The sequence below is a fragment of the Salmo salar genome, chromosome 26 (genome assembly GCF_965601325.2).
Source record: "Salmo salar chromosome 26, fSalSal1, whole genome shotgun sequence".
NCBI classification, from domain to species: Eukaryota; Metazoa; Chordata; class Actinopteri; order Salmoniformes; family Salmonidae; genus Salmo; species Salmo salar.
The window spans coordinates 50,920,225-50,942,722 of NC_138316.1; the positions used below are offsets into that span (position 1 = coordinate 50,920,225).

Here is a 22,498-nt window from a genome sequence, read left to right on the forward strand (position 1 = left end):
CAAACCCCTACATTTACCCTCTACTTTATCTACTGTCAGACCAAACCCCTACATTTACCCTCTACTTTATCTACTGTCAGACCAAACCCCTACATTTACCCTCTACTTTATCTACTGTCAGACCAAACCCCTACATTTACCCTCTACTTTATCTACTGTCAGACCAAACCCCTACATTTACCCTCTACTTTATCTACTGTCAGACCAAACCCCTACATTTACCCTCTACTTTATCTACTGTCAGACCAAACCCCTACATTTACCCTCTACTTTATCTACTGTCAGACCAAACCCCTACATTTACCCTCTACTTTATCTACTGTCAGACCAAACCCCTACATTTACCCTCTACTTTATCTACTGTCAGACCAGACCCCTACATTTACCCTCTACTTTATCTACTGTCAGACCAAACCCCTACATTTACCCTCTACTTTATCTACTGTCAGACCAAACCCCTACATTTACCCTCTACTTTATCTACTGTCAGACCAAACCCCTACATTTACCCTCTACTTTATCTACTGTCAGACCAAACCCCTACATTTACCCTCTACTTTATCTACTGTCAGACCAAACCCCTACATTTACCCTCTACTTTATCTACTGTCAGACCAAACCCCTACATTTACCCTCTACTTTATCTACTGTCAGACCAAACCCCTACATTTACCCTCTACTTTATCTACTGTCAGACCAGACCCCTACATTTACCCTCTACTTTATCTACTGTCAGACCAGACCCCTACATTTACCCTCTACTTTATCTACGGTCAGACCAAACCCCTACATTTACCCTCTACTTTATCTACTGTCAGACCAAACCCCTACATTTACCCTCTACTTTATCTACTGTCAGACCAAACCCCTACATTTACCCTCTACTTTATCTACTGTCAGACCAAACCCCTACATTTACCCTCTACTTTATCTACTGTCAGACCAAACCCCTACATTTACCCTCTACTTTATCTACTGTCAGACCAAACCCCTACATTTACCCTCTACTTTATCTACTGTCAGACCAAACCCCTACATTTACCCTCTACTTTATCTACTGTCAGACCAAACCCCTACATTTACCCTCTACTTTATCTACTGTCAGACCAGACCCCTACATTTACCCTCTACTTTATCTACTGTCAGACCAAACCCCTACATTTACCCTCTACTTTATCTACTGTCAGACCAAACCCCTACATTTACCCTCTACTTTATCTACTGTCAGACCAGACCCCTACATTTACCCTCTACTTTATCTACTGTCAGACCAAACCCCTACATTTACCCTCTACTTTATCTACTGTCAGACCAAACCCCTACATTTACCCTCTACTTTATCTACTGTCAGACCAAACCCCTACATTTACCCTCTACTTTATCTACTGTCAGACCAAACCCCTACATTTACCCTCTACTTTATCTACTGTCAGACCAAACCCCTACATTTACCCTCTACTTTATCTACTGTCAGACCAAACCCCTACATTTACCCTCTACTTTATCTACTGTCAGACCAAACCCCTACATTTACCCTCTACTTTATCTACTGTCAGACCAAACCCCTACATTTACCCTCTACTTTATCTACTGTCAGACCAAACCCCTACATTTACCCTCTACTTTATCTACTGTCAGACCAAACCCCTACATTTACCCTCTACTTTATCTACTGTCAGACCAAACCCCTACATTTACCCTCTACTTTATCTACTGTCAGACCAAACCCCTACATTTACCCTCTACTTTATCTACTGTCAGACCAAACCCCTACATTTACCCTCTACTTTATCTACTGTCAGACCAAACCCCTACATTTACCCTCTACTTTATCTACTGTCAGACCAAACCCCTACATTTACCCTCTACTTTATCTACTGTCAGACCAAACCCCTACATTTACCCTCTACTTTATCTACTGTCAGACCAAACCCCTACATTTACCCTCTACTTTATCTACTGTCAGACCAAACCCCTACATTTACCCTCTACTTTATCTACTGTCAGACCAAACCCCTACATTTACCCTCTACTTTATCTACTGTCAGACCAAACCCCTACATTTACCCTCTACTTTATCTACTGTCAGACCAAACCCCTACATTTACCCTCTACTTTATCTACTGTCAGACCAAACCCCTACATTTACCCTCTACTTTATCTACTGTCAGACCAAACCCCTACATTTACCCTCTACTTTATCTACTGTCAGACCAAACCCCTACATTTACCCTCTACTTTATCTACTGTCAGACCAAACCCCTACATTTACCCTCTACTTTATCTACTGTCAGACCAAACCCCTACATTTACCCTCTACTTTATCTACTGTCAGACCAAACCCCTACATTTACCCTCTACTTTATCTACTGTCAGACCAAACCCCTACATTTACCCTCTACTTTATCTACTGTCAGACCAAACCCCTACATTTACCCTCTACTTTATCTACTGTCAGACCAAACCCCTACATTTACCCTCTACTTTATCTACTGTCAGACCAAACCCCTACATTTACCCTCTACTTTATCTACTGTCAGACCAAACCCCTACATTTACCCTCTACTTTATCTACTGTCAGACCAAACCCCTACATTTACCCTCTACTTTATCTACTGTCAGACCAAACCCCTACATTTACCCTCTACTTTATCTACTGTCAGACCAAACCCCTACATTTACCCTCTACTTTATCTACTGTCAGACCAAACCCCTACATTTACCCTCTACTTTATCTACTGTCAGACCAAACCCCTACATTTACCCTCTACTTTATCTACTGTCAGACCAAACCCCTACATTTACCCTCTACTTTATCTACTGTCAGACCAAACCCCTACATTTACCCTCTACTTTATCTACTGTCAGACCAAACCCCTACATTTACCCTCTACTTTATCTACTGTCAGACCAAACCCCTACATTTACCCTCTACTTTATCTACTGTCAGACCAAACCCCTACATTTACCCTCTACTTTATCTACTGTCAGACCAGACCCCTACATTTACCCTCTACTTTATCTACTGTCAGACCAGACCCCTACATTTACCCTCTACTTTATCTACTGTCAGACCAAACCCCTACATTTACCCTCTACTTTATCTACTGTCAGACCAAACCCCTACATTTACCCTCTACTTTATCTACTGTCAGACCAAACCCCTACATTTACCCTCTACTTTATCTACTGTCAGACCAAACCCCTACATTTACCCTCTACTTTATCTACTGTCAGACCAAACCCCTACATTTACCCTCTACTTTATCTACTGTCAGACCAGACCCCTACATTTACCCTCTACTTTATCTACTGTCAGACCAAACCCCTACATTTACCCTCTACTTTATCTACTGTCAGACCAAACCCCTACATTTACCCTCTACTTTATCTACTGTCAGACCAAACCCCTACATTTACCCTCTACTTTATCTACTGTCAGACCAAACCCCTACATTTACCCTCTACTTTATCTACTGTCAGACCAAACCCCTACATTTACCCTCTACTTTATCTACTGTCAGACCAAACCCCTACATTTACCCTCTACTTTATCTACTGTCAGACCAAACCCCTACATTTACCCTCTACTTTATCTACTGTCAGACCAAACCCCTACATTTACCCTCTACTTTATCTACTGTCAGACCAGACCCCTACATTTACCCTCTACTTTATCTACGGTCAGACCAAACCCCTACATTTACCCTCTACTTTATCTACTGTCAGACCAAACCCCTACATTTACCCTCTACTTTATCTACTGTCAGACCAGACCCCTACATTTACCCTCTACTTTATCTACTGTCAGACCAAACCCCTACATTTACCCTCTACTTTATCTACTGTCAGACCAAACCCCTACATTTACCCTCTACTTTATCTACTGTCAGACCAAACCCCTACATTTACCCTCTACTTTATCTACTGTCAGACCAAACCCCTACATTTACCCTCTACTTTATCTACTGTCAGACCAAACCCCTACATTTACCCTCTACTTTATCTACTGTCAGACCAAACCCCTACATTTACCCTCTACTTTATCTACTGTCAGACCAAACCCCTACATTTACCCTCTACTTTATCTACTGTCAGACCAAACCCCTACATTTACCCTCTACTTTATCTACTGTCAGACCAGACCCCTACATTTACCCTCTACTTTATCTACTGTCAGACCAAACCCCTACATTTACCCTCTACTTTATCTACTGTCAGACCAAACCCCTACATTTACCCTCTACTTTATCTACTGTCAGACCAGACCCCTACATTTACCCTCTACTTTATCTACTGTCAGACCAGACCCCTACATTTACCCTCTACTTTATCTACGGTCAGACCAAACCCCTACATTTACCCTCTACTTTATCTACTGTCAGACCAAACCCCTACATTTACCCTCTACTTTATCTACTGTCAGACCAAACCCCTACATTTACCCTCTACTTTATCTACTGTCAGACCAAACCCCTACATTTACCCTCTACTTTATCTACTGTCAGACCAAACCCCTACATTTACCCTCTACTTTATCTACTGTCAGACCAAACCCCTACATTTACCCTCTACTTTATCTACTGTCAGACCAAACCCCTACATTTACCCTCTACTTTATCTACTGTCAGACCAAACCCCTACATTTACCCTCTACTTTATCTACTGTCAGACCAGACCCCTACATTTACCCTCTACTTTATCTACTGTCAGACCAAACCCCTACATTTACCCTCTACTTTATCTACTGTCAGACCAAACCCCTACATTTACCCTCTACTTTATCTACTGTCAGACCAAACCCCTACATTTACCCTCTACTTTATCTACTGTCAGACCAAACCCCTACATTTACCCTCTACTTTATCTACTGTCAGACCAAACCCCTACATTTACCCTCTACTTTATCTACTGTCAGACCAAACCCCTACATTTACCCTCTACTTTATCTACTGTCAGACCAAACCCCTACATTTACCCTCTACTTTATCTACTGTCAGACCAAACCCCTACATTTACCCTCTACTTTATCTACTGTCAGACCAAACCCCTACATTTACCCTCTACTTTATCTACTGTCAGACCAAACCCCTACATTTACCCTCTACTTTATCTACTGTCAGACCAAACCCCTACATTTACCCTCTACTTTATCTACTGTCAGACCAAACCCCTACATTTACCCTCTACTTTATCTACTGTCAGACCAAACCCCTACATTTACCCTCTACTTTATCTACTGTCAGACCAAACCCCTACATTTACCCTCTACTTTATCTACTGTCAGACCAAACCCCTACATTTACCCTCTACTTTATCTACTGTCAGACCAAACCCCTACATTTACCCTCTACTTTATCTACTGTCAGACCAAACCCCTACATTTACCCTCTACTTTATCTACTGTCAGACCAAACCCCTACATTTACCCTCTACTTTATCTACTGTCAGACCAACCCCTACATTTACCCTCTACTTTATCTACTGTCAGACCAAACCCCTACATTTACCCTCTACTTTATCTACTGTCAGACCAAACCCCTACATTTACCCTCTACTTTATCTACTGTCAGACCAAACCCCTACATTTACCCTCTACTTTATCTACTGTCAGACCAAACCCCTACATTTACCCTCTACTTTATCTACTGTCAGACCAGACCCCTACATTTACCCTCTACTTTATCTACTGTCAGACCAGACCCCTACATTTACCCTCTACTTTATCTACTGTCAGACCAGACCCCTACATTTACCCTCTACTTTATCTACGGTCAGACCAAACCCCTACATTTACCCTCTACTTTATCTACTGTCAGACCAAACCCCTACATTTACCCTCTACTTTATCTACTGTCAGACCAAACCCCTACATTTACCCTCTACTTTATCTACTGTCAGACCAAACCCCTACATTTACCCTCTACTTTATCTACTGTCAGACCAAACCCCTACATTTACCCTCTACTTTATCTACTGTCAGACCAAACCCCTACATTTACCCTCTACTTTATCTACTGTCAGACCAAACCCCTACATTTACCCTCTACTTTATCTACTGTCAGACCAAACCCCTACATTTACCCTCTACTTTATCTACTGTCAGACCAAACCCCTACATTTACCCTCTACTTTATCTACTGTCAGACCAAACCCCTACATTTACCCTCTACTTTATCTACTGTCAGACCAAACCCCTACATTTACCCTCTACTTTATCTACTGTCAGACCAAACCCCTACATTTACCCTCTACTTTATCTACTGTCAGACCAAACCCCTACATTTACCCTCTACTTTATCTACTGTCAGACCAAACCCCTACATTTACCCTCTACTTTATCTACTGTCAGACCAAACCCCTACATTTACCCTCTACTTTATCTACTGTCAGACCAAACCCCTACATTTACCCTCTACTTTATCTACTGTCAGACCAAACCCCTACATTTACCCTCTACTTTATCTACTGTCAGACCAAACCCCTACATTTACCCTCTACTTTATCTACTGTCAGACCAAACCCCTACATTTACCCTCTACTTTATCTACTGTCAGACCAAACCCCTACATTTACCCTCTACTTTATCTACTGTCAGACCAAACCCCTACATTTACCCTCTACTTTATCTACTGTCAGACCAAACCCCTACATTTACCCTCTACTTTATCTACTGTCAGACCAAACCCCTACATTTACCCTCTACTTTATCTACTGTCAGACCAAACCCCTACATTTACCCTCTACTTTATCTACTGTCAGACCAAACCCCTACATTTACCCTCTACTTTATCTACTGTCAGACCAAACCCCTACATTTACCCTCTACTTTATCTACTGTCAGATCCAACCCCTACATTTACCCTCTACTTTATCTACTGTCAGACCAAACCCCTACATTTACCCTCTACTTTATCTACTGTCAGACCAAACCCCTACATTTACCCTCTACTTTATCTACTGTCAGACCAAACCCCTACATTTACCCTCTACTTTATCTACTGTCAGACCAAACCCCTACATTTACCCTCTACTTTATCTACTGTCAGACCAAACCCCTACATTTACCCTCTACTTTATCTACTGTCAGACCAAACCCCTACATTTACCCTCTACTTTATCTACTGTCAGACCAAACCCCTACATTTACCCTCTACTTTATCTACTGTCAGACCAAACCCCTACATTTACCCTCTACTTTATCTACTGTCAGACCAAACCCCTACATTTACCCTCTACTTTATCTACTGTCAGACCAAACCCCTACATTTACCCTCTACTTTATCTACTGTCAGACCAAACCCCTACATTTACCCTCTACTTTATCTACTGTCAGACCAAACCCCTACATTTACCCTCTACTTTATCTACTGTCAGACCAAACCCCTACATTTACCCTCTACTTTATCTACGGTCAGACCAAACCCCTACATTTATCCTCTACTTTATCTACTGTCAGACCAGACCCCTACATTTACCCTCTACTTTATCTACTGTCAGACCAAACCCCTGCATTTACCCTCTACTTTATCTACTGTCAGACCAAACCCCTACATTTACCCTCTACTTTATCTACTGTCAGACCAAACCCCTACATTTACCCTCTACTTTATCTACTGTCAGACCAAACCCCTACATTTACCCTCTACTTTATCTACTGTCAGAACAAACCCCTACATTTACGCTCTACTTTATCTACTGTCAGACCAAACCCCTACATTTACCCTCTACTTTATCTACTGTCAGACCAAACCCCTACATTTACCCTCTACTTTATCTACTGTCAGACCAGACCCCTACATTTACCCTCTACTTTATCTACTGTCAGACCAGACCCCTACATTTACCCTCTACTTTATCTACGGTCAGACCAAACCCCTACATTTACCCTCTACTTTATCTACTGTCAGACCAAACCCCTACATTTACCCTCTACTTTATCTACTGTCAGACCAGACCCCTACATTTACCCTCTACTTTATCTACTGTCAGACCAAACCCCTACATTTACCCTCTACTTTATCTACTGTCAGACCAAACCCCTACATTTACCCTCTACTTTATCTACTGTCAGACCAAACCCCTACATTTACCCTCTACTTTATCTACTGTCAGACCAAACCCCTACATTTACCCTCTACTTTATCTACTGTCAGACCAAACCCCTACATTTACCCTCTACTTTATCTACTGTCAGACCAGACCCCTACATTTACCCTCTACTTTATCTACGGTCAGACCAAACCCCTACATTTACCCTCTACTTTATCTACTGTCAGACCAAACCCCTACATTTACCCTCTACTTTATCTACTGTCAGACCAGACCCCTACATTTACCCTCTACTTTATCTACTGTCAGACCAAACCCCTACATTTACCCTCTACTTTATCTACTGTCAGACCAAACCCCTACATTTACCCTCTACTTTATCTACTGTCAGACCAGACCCCTACATTTACCCTCTATTTTATCTACTGTCAGACCAGACCCCTACATTTACCCTCTACTTTATCTACGGTCAGACCAAACCCCTACATTTACCCTCTACTTTATCTACTGTCAGACCAAACCCCTACATTTACCCTCTACTTTATCTACTGTCAGACCAGACCCCTACATTTACCCTCTACTTTATCTACTGTCAGACCAAACCCCTACATTTACCCTCTACTTTATCTACTGTCAGACCAAACCCCTACATTTACCCTCTACTTTATCTACTGTCAGACCAAACCCCTACATTTACCCTCTACTTTATCTACTGTCAGACCAAACCCCTACATTTACCCTCTACTTTATCTACTGTCAGACCAAACCCCTACATTTACCCTCTACTTTATCTACTGTCAGACCAGACCCCTACATTTACCCTCTACTTTATCTACGGTCAGACCAAACCCCTACATTTACCCTCTACTTTATCTACTGTCAGACCAAACCCCTACATTTACCCTCTACTTTATCTACTGTCAGACCAGACCCCTACATTTACCCTCTACTTTATCTACTGTCAGACCAAACCCCTACATTTACCCTCTACTTTATCTACTGTCAGACCAAACCCCTACATTTACCCTCTACTTTATCTACTGTCAGACCAAACCCCTACATTTACCCTCTACTTTATCTACTGTCAGAACAAACCCCTACATTTACCCTCTACTTTATCTACTGTCAGACCAAACCCCTACATTTACCCTCTACTTTATCTACTGTCAGACCAGACCCCTACATTTACCCTCTACTTTATCTACTGTCAGACCAGACCCCTACATTTACCCTCTACTTTATCTACTGTCAGACCAGACCCCTACATTTACCCTCTACTTTATCTACGGTCAGACCAAACCCCTACATTTACCCTCTACTTTATCTACTGTCAGACCAAACCCCTACATTTACCCTCTACTTTATCTACTGTCAGACCAAACCCCTACATTTACCCTCTACTTTATCTACTGTCAGACCAAACCCCTACATTTACCCTCTACTTTATCTACTGTCAGACCAAACCCCTACATTTACCCTCTACTTTATCTACTGTCAGACCAAACCCCTACATTTACCCTCTACTTTATCTACTGTCAGACCAAACCCCTACATTTACCCTCTACTTTATCTACTGTCAGACCAAACCCCTACATTTACCCTCTACTTTATCTACTGTCAGACCAGACCCCTACATTTACCCTCTACTTTATCTACTGTCAGTATTTACCCTCTACTTTATCTACTGTCAGACCAAACCCCTACATTTACCCTCTACTTTATCTACTGTCAGACCAAACCCCTACATTTACCCTCTACTTTATCTACTGTCAGACCAAACCCCTACATTTACCCTCTACTTTATCTACTGTCAGACCAAACCCCTACATTTACCCTCTACTTTATCTACTGTCAGACCAAACCCCTATCTACTGTCAGACCAGACCAAACCCCTACATTTACCCTCTACTTTATCTACTGTCAGACCAGACCCCTTCATTTACCCTCTACTTTATCTACTGTCAGACCAAACCCCTACATTTACCCTCTACTTTATCTACTGTCAGACCAAACCCCTACATTTACCCTCTACTTTATCTACTGTCAGACCAAACCCCTACATTTACCCTCTACTTTATCTACTGTCAGACCAAACCCCTACATTTACCCTCAACTTTATCTACTGTCAGACCAAACCCCTACATTTACCCTCTACTTTATCTACTGTCAGACCAAACCCCTAAATTTACCCTCTACTTTATCTACTGTCAGACCAAACCCCTACATTTACCCTCTACTTTATCTACGGTCAGACCAAACCCCTACATTTACCCTCTACTTTATCTACTGTCAGACCAAACCCCTACATTTACCCTCTACTTTATCTACTTTCAGACCAAACCCCTACATTTACCCTCTACTTTATCTACTGTCAGACCAAACCCCTACATTTACCCTCTACTTTATCTACTGTCAGACCAAACCCCTACATTTACCCTCTACTTTATCTACTGTCAGACCAAACCCCTACATTTACCCTCTACTTTATCTACTGTCAGACCAAACCCCTACATTTACCCTCTACTTTATCTACTGTCAGACCAAACCCCTACATTTACCCTCTACTTTATCTACTGTCAGACCAAACCCCTACATTTACCCTCTACTTTATCTACTGTCAGACCAAACCCCTACATTTACCCTCTACTTTATCTACTGTCAGACCAAACCCCTACATTTACCCTCTACTTTATCTACTGTCAGACCAAACCCCTACATTTACCCTCTACTTTATCTACTGTCAGACCAGACCCCTACATTTACCCTCTACTTTATCTACTGTCAGACCAAACCCCTACATTTACCCTCTACTTTATCTACGGTCAGACCAAACCCCTACATTTACCCTCTACTTTATCTACTGTCAGACCAAACCCCTACATTTACCCTCTACTTTATCTACTGTCAGACCAAACCCCTACATTTACCCTCTACTTTATCTACTGTCAGACCAAACCCCTACATTTACCCTCTACTTTATCTACTGTCAGACCAAACCCCTACATTTACCCTCTACTTTATCTACTGTCAGACCAAACCCCTACATTTACCCTCTACTTTATCTACTGTCAGACCAGACCCCTACATTTACCCTCTACTTTATCTACGGTCAGACCAAACCCCTACATTTACCCTCTACTTTATCTACTGTCAGACCAAACCCCTACATTTACCCTCTACTTTATCTACTGTCAGACCAGACCCCTACATGTACCCTCTACTTTATCTACTGTCAGACCAAACCCCTACATTTACCCTCTACTTTATCTACTGTCAGACCAAACCCCTACATTTACCCTCTACTTTATCTACTGTCAGACCAAACCCCTACATTTACCCTCTACTTTATCTACTGTCAGACCAAACCCCTACATTTACCCTCTACTTTATCTACTGTCAGAACAAACCCCTACATTTACGCTCTACTTTATCTACTGTCAGACCAAACCCCTACATTTACCCTCTACTTTATCTACTGTCAGACCAAACCCCTACATTTACCCTCTACTTTATCTACTGTCAGACCAGACCCCTACATTTACCCTCTACTTTATCTACTGTCAGACCAGACCCCTACATTTACCCTCTACTTTATCTACTGTCAGACCAAACCCCTACATTTACCCTCTACTTTATCTACTGTCAGACCAAACCCCTACATTTACCCTCTACTTTATCTACTGTCAGACCAAACCCCTACATTTACCCTCTACTTTATCTACTGTCAGACCAAACCCCTACATTTACCCTCTACTTTATCTACTGTCAGACCAGACCCCTACATTTACCCTCTACTTTATCTACTGTCAGACCAAACCCCTACATTTACCCTCTACTTTATCTACTGTCAGACCAAACCCCTACATTTACCCTCTACTTTATCTACTGTCAGACCAGACCCCTACATTTACCCTCTACTTTATCTACTGTCAGACCAGACCCCTACATTTACCCTCTACTTTATCTACGGTCAGACCAAACCCCTACATTTACCCTCTACTTTATCTACTGTCAGACCAAACCCCTACATTTACCCTCTACTTTATCTACTGTCAGACCAGACCCCTACATTTACCCTCTACTTTATCTACTGTCAGACCAAACCCCTACATTTACCCTCTACTTTATCTACTGTCAGACCAAACCCCTACATTTACCCTCTACTTTATCTACTGTCAGACCAAACCCCTACATTTACCCTCTACTTTATCTACTGTCAGACCAAACCCCTACATTTACCCTCTACTTTATCTACTGTCAGACCAAACCCCTACATTTACCCTCTACTTTATCTACTGTCAGACCAAACCCCTACATTTACCCTCTACTTTATCTACTGTCAGACCAAACCCCTACATTTACCCTCTACTTTATCTACTGTCAGACCAAACCCCTACATTTACCCTCTACTTTATCTACTGTCAGACCAGACCCCTACATTTACCCTCTACTTTATCTACTGTCAGACCAAACCCCTACATTTACCCTCTACTTTATCTACTGTCAGACCAAACCCCTACATTTACCCTCTACTTTATCTACTGTCAGACCAAACCCCTACATTTACCCTCTACTTTATCTACTGTCAGAACAAACCCCTACATTTACCCTCTACTTTATCTACTGTCAGACCAAACCCCTACATTTACCCTCTACTTTATCTACTGTCAGACCAGACCCCTACATTTACCCTCTACTTTATCTACTGTCAGACCAGACCCCTACATTTACCCTCTACTTTATCTACTGTCAGACCAGACCCCTACATTTACCCTCTACTTTATCTACGGTCAGACCAAACCCCTACATTTACCCTCTACTTTATCTACTGTCAGACCAAACCCCTACATTTACCCTCTACTTTATCTACTGTCAGACCAAACCCTTACATTTACCCTCTACTTTATCTACTGTCAGACCAAACCCCTACATTTACCCTCTACTTTATCTACTGTCAGACCAAACCCCTACATTTACCCTCTACTTTATCTACTGTCAGACCAAACCCCTACATTTACCCTCTACTTTATCTACTGTCAGACCAAACCCCTACATTTACCCTCTACTTTATCTACTGTCAGACCAAACCCCTACATTTACCCTCTACTTTATCTACTGTCAGACCAGACCCCTACATTTACCCTCTACTTTATCTACTGTCAGACCAAACCCCTACATTTACCCTCTATTTTATCTACTGTCAGACCAAACCCCTACATTTACCCTCTACTTTATCTACTGTCAGACCAAACCCCTACATTTACCCTCTACTTTATCTACTGTCAGACCAAACCCCTACATTTACCCTCTACTTTATCTACTGTCAGACCAGACCCCTACATTTACCCTCTACTTTATCTACTGTCAGACCAAACCCCTACATTTACCCTCTACTTTATCTACTGTCAGACCAAACCCCTACATTTACCCTCTACTTTATCTACTGTCAGACCAAACCCCAACATTTACCCTCTACTTTATCTACTGTCAGACCAAACCCCTACATTTACCCTCTACTTTATCTACTGTCAGACCAAACCCCTACATTTACCCTCTACTTTATCTACGGTCAGACCAAACCCCTACATTTACCCTCTACTTTATCTACTGTCAGACCAGACCAAACCCCTACATTTACCCTCTACTTTATCTACTGTCAGACCAGACCCCTTCATTTACCCTCTACTTTATCTACTGTCAGACCAAACCCCTACATTTACCCTCTACTTTATCTACTGTCAGACCAAACCCCTACATTTACCCTCTACTTTATCTACTGTCAGACCAAACCCCTACATTTACCCTCTACTTTATCTACTGTCAGACCAAACCCCTACATTTACCCTCAACTTTATCTACTGTCAGACCAAACCCCTACATTTACCCTCTACTTTATCTACTGTCAGACCAAACCCCTAAATTTACCCTCTACTTTATCTACTGTCAGACCAAACCCCTACATTTACCCTCTACTTTATCTACGGTCAGACCAAACCCCTACATTTACCCTCTACTTTATCTACTGTCAGACCAAACCCCTACATTTACCCTCTACTTTATCTACTGTCAGACCAAACCCCTACATTTACCCTCTACTTTATCTACTGTCAGACCAGACCAAACCCCTACATTTACCCTCTACTTTATCTACTGTCAGACCAGACCCCTACATTTACCCTCTACTTTATCTACTGTCAGACCAAACCCCTACATTTACCCTCTACTTTATCTACTGTCAGACCAAACCCCTACATTTACCCTCTACTTTATCTACTGTCAGACCAAACCCCTACATTTACCCTCTACTTTATCTACTGTCAGACCAAACCCCTACATTTACCCTCTACTTTATCTACTGTCAGACCAAACCCCTACATTTACCCTCTACTTTATCTACTGTCAGACCAAACCCCTACATTTACCCTCTACTTTATCTACTGTCAGACCAAACCCCTACATTTACCCTCTACTTTATCTACTGTCAGACCAAACCCCTACATTTACCCTCTACTTTATCTACTGTCAGACCAAACCCCTACATTTACCCTCTACTTTATCTACGGTCAGACCAAACCCCTACATTTACCCTCTACTTTATCTACTGTCAGACCAAACCCCTACATTTACCCTCTACTTTATCTACTGTCAGACCAAACCCCTACATTTACCCTCTACTTTATCTACTGTCAGACCAAACCCCTACATTTACCCTCTACTTTATCTACGGTCAGACCAAACCCCTACATTTACCCTCTACTTTATCTACTGTCAGAACAAACCCCTACATTTACCCTCTACTTTATCTACTGTCAGACCAAACCCCTACATTTACCCTCTACTTTATCTACTGTCAGACCAAACCCCTACATTTACCCTCTACTTTATCTACTGTCAGACCAAACCCCTACATTTACCCTCTACTTTATCTACTGTCAGACCAAACCCCTACATTTACCCTCTACTTTATCTACTGTCAGACCAGACCCCTACATTTACCCTCTACTTTATCTACTGTCAGACCAGACCCCTACATTTACCCTCTACTTTATCTACGGTCAGACCAAACCCCTACATTTACCCTCTACTTTATCTACTGTCAGACCAGACCCCTACATTTACCCTGTCTCTCTCTCTGTTTCTCTCTCTCTGTATCTCTCCCTCTCTCTGTCTCTCTCCCAGTTCCCCTCTCTCTCCCAAGTCACTCCAGATAAAATACTCCAACTGCCCAACAACACAACATCCACCAGACCTCTGTGAAGTTAATAACAGGCCCAATGAGAGAGAGAGAGAATGTGACACTGATAGATGGAGCGTTGTCTCTCTCTCTCTCTCTCTCTCAGGGCCTAGCAATCTGTTTGTGTTTGTGGTAAAAAAAAAAAACAGACGTGAACACTGAAAAGATAAATACAGGCTGTGTCCTAAATATCAGCCTATTCCCTATGTAGTGGACCACTTTCTGACCTGGACCCATAGGGAACCAATCCTTTCACTGAGAAATGAAGAGTTGTCTCTCTCTCTCTCTCCCCAGGTCTAGCAGTCTGCTATAGGATATATCATATTCTGATTCATAAAGTGTCTCAGCATAGGATTGCTGATCCTAGATCAGATTAGCCTTTTACATTATAATGAATGAGATTACATGGACATGAAGGGGACATGATCCTAGATCAGTTTAGCCTTTTACATTATAATGAATGAGATTACATGGACATGAAGGGGACCTGATCCTAGATCAGATTAGCCTTTTACATTATAATGAATGAGATTACATGGACATGAAGGGGACCTGATCCTAGATCAGATTAGCCTTTTACATTATAATGAATGAGATTACATGGACATGAAGGGGACCTGATCCTAGATCAGATTAGCCTTTTACATTATAATGAATGAGATTACATGGACATGAAGGGGACCTGATCCTAGATCAGTTTAGCCCTTTACATTATAATGAATGAGATTACATGGACATGAAGGGGACCTGATCCTAGATCAGTTTATCCTTTTACATTATAATGAATGAGATTACATGGACATGAAGGGGACCTGATCCTAGATCAGTACTCCTACTCAGATACGGCTCTGGGTCCGGTACTCTGCTACAGTAGTGGCCAGGCAATCTAGACGCTGATTTAAAGATATGTCATATGACGTAAGAATCTGGGAACAGATGTCCATTCAACGTCTATTCCACATTGGTTCAACAGCATTTAACGTTGAAACAACATTGATTCAACCATTGTGTGTGCCCCAGCGGGATGTCTATTTTTCACGATCAATTAACCTGGGTCATTCTTGAATTGCAGTGGTAAATGCTGTCCCTTCACTATGGTATAAAACACTTTAAATCCTGTGTCCAACTCAAGGCCCGTGGGATGGATCTGGTCCACAAACCCATATATTGTATAAAGTCTATTCAGACCCTTTGACTCTTCCACATTTTGTTATGTTACAGCCTTATTCGAAAATGTATTAAATATATATTTTTTTCATCAATCTACACACAATACCCCATAATTACAAAGCAAAAAAACAGTTTTTTTAGATAATAAAATGAAATAAAATGAAAAACTTGTAACGGCCGTTGTGAATGGACCAAGGTGCAGCGGGTACGTGAATGCTCATGTTTATTTACCAAAACAAAACAAGAAAAAAGAACAGACGACAAACAGTCTTGCAGGCTAAATACAGCTAAGAACAACCTCCCACAATACCCATAGCAAATACACTCCTAATTACAGGACCTTCAATCAGAGGCAACGATAACCAGCTGCCTCCAATTGAAGGCCCCAATCCCAATACTTAACCTGTTAGGGCTAGGGGGCAGTATTGACACGGCTGGATAAAAAACGTACCCGATTTAATCTGGTTACTACTCCTGCCCAGTAACTAGAATATGCATATAATTATTGGCTTTGGATAGAAAACACTCCAAAGTTTCTAAAACTGTTTGAATGGTGTCTGTGAGTATAACAGAACTCAAATGGCAGGTCAAAACCTGAGAAGATTCTGTACAGGAAGTACCCTGTCTGACCATTTCTTGGCCTTCTTTGTTATCTCTATCCAAAACAAAGGATCTCTGCTGTTACGTGACACTTCCTACGGCTCCAATGGTCTCTCAGAAGGCGGCAAAAAGCTGAATCGTGGCTTTGCAGGCTCTGGCTGAAAAAAAGTAGCGCGTTTGGGTAGTGGCTGGTTACAGTACTGTGAGACTCAGGCGCGTGCCCGCGTCGACCGAATGCTTTGTTTTCTTTCCTCTGTTTACCTAAACGCAGATTCCCGGTCGGAATATTATCGCTTTTTTACGAGAAAAATGGCATAAAAATGGATTTTAAACAGCGGTTGACATGCTTCGAAGTACGGTAATGGAATATTTAGAATTTTTTTGTCACGAATTGCGCCATGCTCGTGACCCTTATTTACACTTCGGATAGTGTCTTGGAACGCACGAACAAAACGCCGCTATTTGGATATAACGATGGATTATTTTGGACCAAACCAACATTTGTTATTGAAGTAGCAGTCCTGGGAGTGCATTCTGACGAAGACAACAAAGGTAATCAAACTTTTGTAATAGTAAATCGGAGTTTGGTCAGGGCTAAACTTGGTCGGTGTCTAAATGGCTAGCCGTGATGGCTGGGCTATCTACTGAGAATATTGCAAAATGTGCTTTCACCGAAAAGCTATTTTAAAATCGGACACCTCGATTGCACAAAGGAGTTCTGTATCTATAATTCTTAAAATAATTGTTATGTTTTTTGTGAACGTTTATCGTGAGTAATTTAGTAAATTCACCGGAGGTTTGTGGGGGGTATGCTAGTTCTGAACGTCACATGCTAATGTAAAAAGCTGGTTTTTGATATAAATATGAACTTGATTGAACAAAACATGCATGTATTGTATAACATAATGTCCTAGGTGTGTCATCTGATGAAGATCATCAAAGGTTAGTGCTGCATTTAGCTGTCTTCTGGGTTTTTGTGACATTATATGCTAGCTTGAAAAATGGGTGTCTGATTATTTCTGGCTGGGTACTCTGCTGACATAATCTAATGTTTTGCTTTCGTTGTAAAGCCTTTTAGATTAACGAGAGTCTTGTCTTTAAAATGCTGTAAAATAGTCATATGTTTGAGAAATTGAAGTAATAGCATTTCTAAGGTATTTGAAAATCGCACCACTGGATTACACTGGCTGTTGCGTAGGTGGGACGAATTCGTCCCGCCTAGTCCAGAGAGGTTAAACATAGAAATAAACACCCTAGAACCGACATAGAAATATACAATATAGAACTTAACCAAAAACCCCGAAATACATAAACACACACTCAAAACCATATAAAACAAATACCCCCTGCCACGTCCTGACCAAACTATAATAACAAATAACCCCTTTACTGGTCAGGACGTGACAAAACTGAAATACCTTATTTTCATAAGTATTCAGACCCTTTGCTATGAGACTCGAAATTGAGCTACGGTGCATCCTGTTTCCATTGATCATCCTTGAGATGTTTCTACAACTTGTTTGGAGTCCACCTGTGGTAAATTCAATTGATTGGACATGATTTGGAAAGGCATACGCCTGTCTATATAAGGTCCCACAGTTGACAGTGCATGTCAGAGCAAAAACCAAGCCATGAGGTCGATGGAATTGTCCATAGAGCTCCGAGACAGGATTGTTTCGAGGCACAGATCTGGGGACGGGAACCAAATAATTCTGCAGCATTGAAGGTCCCCAAGAACACAGTGGCCTCCTTCATTTTTAAATAGAAGAAGTTTGCGACCACCAAGACTCTTCCTAGAGCTGGGCGCCCGGCCAAACTGAGCAATCGAGGGAGAAGGGGCTTGGACAGGGGGTTGACCAAGAACCTGATGGTCACTGACAGAGCTCCAGAGTTCCAAGATTGAACGCTTTGGGCTGAACGCCAAGTGTCACGTCTGGAGGAAACCTGGCACCATCACTACGGTAAAGCATGGTGGTGGCAGCATCATGCTGTGGGGATGTTTTTCAGCGGCAGGGACTGGGAGAATAGTCAGGATCGACAGTCTTACTGACAGTTGTGGCTGCTTTGTGTGATGTATTGTTGTCTCTACCTTCTTGCCCTTTGTGCTGTTGTCTGTGCCAAACAATGTTTGTACCCTGTTTTGTGCTGCTACCATGTTGTGTTGCTGTCATGTTGTGTTGCTACCATGTTGTGCACAAAAACAGAAGGGAGTAGTACACAGATTTGTACAAGATCTTCAGTTTCTTGGCAATTTCTCGCATGGAATAGCCTTCATTTCTCAGAACAACAATAGACTGACGAGTTTCAGAAGAAAGTTCTTTGTTTCCGGCCATTTTGAGCCTGTAATCGAACCCACAAATGCTGACGCTCCAGATACTCAACTAGTCTAAAGAAGGCCAGTTGTATTGCTTCTTTAACCAGAACAACAGTTTTCAGCTGTGCTAACATAACTGCAAAAGGGTTTTCTAATGATCAATTAGCCTTTTAAAATGATAAACTTGGATTAGCTAACACAACGTGCCATTGGAACACAGGAGTGATGGTTGCTGATAATGGGCCTCTGTATGCCTATGTAGATATTCCATAAAAAATGTGCCGTTTCCACCTACAATAGTCATTTACAACATTAACAATGTCTACACTTTATTTCTGATCAATTTGATGTTATTTTAATGTGCTTTTCTTTCAAAAACAAGGACATTTCTAAGTGACCCAAAACATTTGAATGGTAGTGCATTTTTTTCTCCGAATACCCCCGGAATTCAAGAACGACCCTCCTATAAAAACACGTTTGACTGAACAATGAAAATGGAAGATGGACTCGAAAGAAAAATTATATTTCGAGGATAGGTGGAATACAGCCTCATCATTAGATGAAAAATACTTTCTGCAGTACAGATTATTAGCAGTAGTTAAAGTGGTAGTAGAAGAAGCAGAAGCAGTAGAGGCAGAAGAAGAAGCAGTAGAAGAAGAAGATGAAGCAGTAGAAGATGAAGCAGTAGAAGAAGAAGAAAAAGAAGCAGTAGAAGAAGAAGCAGTAGAGGAAGAAGCAGTAGGAGAAGAAGCAGCAGTAGGAGAAGAAGCAGCATTAGAAGCAGTAGAAGAAGAAGATGAAGCAGTAGTAGAAAAAGAAGCAGCAGTAGAAGAAGAAGCAGTAGAGGAGGAAGCAGTAGAAGAAGAAGCAGTAGGAGAAGAAGAAGAAGCAGTAGCAGCAGTAGAAGAAGAAGCAGTAGGAGAAGAAGCAGTAGGAGAAGAAGAAGCAGTAGAAGAAGAAGCAGTAGGAGAAGAAGAAGCAGTAGAAGAAGAAGCAGTAGAAGAAGAAGCAGTAGGAGAAGAAGCAGTAGGAGAAGAAGCAGTAGGAGAAGAAGCAGTAGGAGAAGAAGCAGTAGAAGAAGAAGAAGAAGCAGCAGTAGGAGAAGCAGCAGTAGAAGCAGCAGTAGAAGCAGAAGAAGAAGAAGCAGTAGAGGAAGAAGCAGTAGAAGAAGAAGAAGAAGCAGCAGTAGGAGAAGAAGCAGCAGGAGAAGAAGAAGCAGTAGAAGAAGAAGCAGTAGAAGAAGAAGAAGAAGCAGTAGAAGAAGAAGCAGTAGAAGAAGAAGAAGCAGCAGGAGAAGAAGAAGCAGTAGAAGAAGAAGAAGAAGCAGCAGTAGGAGAAGAAGCAGCAGGAGAAGAAGAAGCAGTAGAAGAAGAAGCAGTAGAAGAAGAAGAAGAAGCAGCAGTAGGAGAAGCAGCAGTAGAAGCAGCAGTAGAAGCAGAAGAAGCAGTAGAAGAAGAAGCAGTAGAAGAAGAAGCAGCAGTAGAAGAAGAAGCAGTAGAAGAAGAAGAAGAAGCAGCAGAAGAAGAAGCAGTAGAAGAAGAAGCAGTAGAAGAAGAAGCAGTAGAAGAAGAAGAAGAAGCAGCAGTAGGAGAAGCAGCAGTAGAAGCAGCAGTAGAAGCAGAAGAAGCAGTAGAAGAAGAAGCAGTAGAGGAAGAAGCAGTAGAAGAAGAAGCAGTAGGAGTAGAAGCAGTAGGAGTAGAAGCAGTAGAAGAAGAAGCAGTAGGAGAAGAAGCAGTAGGAGAAGAAGCAGTAGAAGAAGCAGCAGTAGAAGCAGCAGTAGAAGCAGCAGTAGAAGCAGTAGAAGAAGAAGCAGTAGAAGAAGCAGTAGAAGCAGAAGAAGCAGTAGAAGAAGAAGCAGTAGAAGAAGAAGCAGTAGAAGAAGAAGCAGTAGAAGAAGCAGCAGTAGAAGAAGAAGAAGCAGTAGGAGAAGCAGCAGTAGAAGAAGAAGAAGAAGCAGCAGTAGAAGAAGAGGGAGCAGTAGAAGAAGCAGTAGAAGAGGCCAGACTTACTTCTATCTGATCACAGTGGGGTTGTTAGATGCCCTTTCTGAGGCATGCTTGGGTCTGACATCACACACAATGGCTCTGCTCTTTAGTCCATCGTTTCACTGGTAGACATGATGGAGGGAAACTCGTTACTGAGAGAGAGAGAGAGAGAGAGGAACAACATCTTAGAACATTGACGTTCTCATTGGACACTGGAGATGTAATTTCATGAATGTTCGTCAATCATTTACATTTTGGTCATTTATCCAGAGAGACCTACAGTAATTTGTGAGTCCATAAATTTTTTTGTACAGGTCCTCCGTGGGAATCGAACCCACAACACTGGTGTTGCAAGATCCACACTCTACCACCTGAGCCATATATCATTTAGATGTTCTCACACACACACACACACACACACACACACACACACACACACACACACACACACACACACACACACACACACACACACACACACACACACACACACACACACACACACACACACACACACACACACACACACACACACACACACACACACACACACACACACACACACACACACACACACACACACACACACACACACACAGTCTGCACGTGTGGTCTGCATGTCCAATTTGATCATTGGTTGACTTTTAACAGCCTGAGAAAGGCTCATATTCTCTGAATCGCAGAACATCCGATATTTGCATGGACAACTGGTGTGAGAAAAGGCTGCTCTGGGATCAGGTACAAAGCTATGAAGAGTTGATTCACAACGTCATGGAAAAGCTTTACTTGAAAAGGCTATACTCCTGATAAGTGCAATGGATTGGGATCGCTGTGAATGTTAAGTATGACTAAAACAGTCTAGACCAGAGAGAGAGAGAGACAGAGAGAGAGACAGAGACAGAGCCAGAGAGAGAGAGAGAGAGAGAGAGAGAGACAGAGACAGAGACAGAGAGAGAGACAGAGAGAGAGACAGAGACAGAGCCAGAGAGAGAGAGAGCGAGAGACAGAGCCAGAGAGAGAGAGAGAGAGCGAGAGACAGAGACAGAGCCAGAGAGAGACAGAGAGAGAGAGAGACAGAGAGAGAGAGAGACAGAGACAGAGCCAGAGAGAGAGAGGGAGAGAGACAGAGCCAGAGAGAGAGAG

General features: G+C 42.0%; 1 protein-coding gene across 1 annotated transcript in view; it reads right to left on the reverse strand.

Annotated features, from left to right (window-relative positions):
* LOC145864305 (OTU domain-containing protein 7A-like) overlaps positions 1-21,505 on the reverse strand; it is an 85,667-nt gene extending 64,162 nt beyond the window's left edge. The window contains exon 1 of the mRNA XM_082969907.1: positions 21,380-21,505. The gene's annotated coding sequence lies outside the window, so the exon portion shown is untranslated. The remainder of the gene's footprint in view (positions 1-21,379) is intronic.
* Positions 21,506-22,498: the final 993 nt, after the last annotated feature.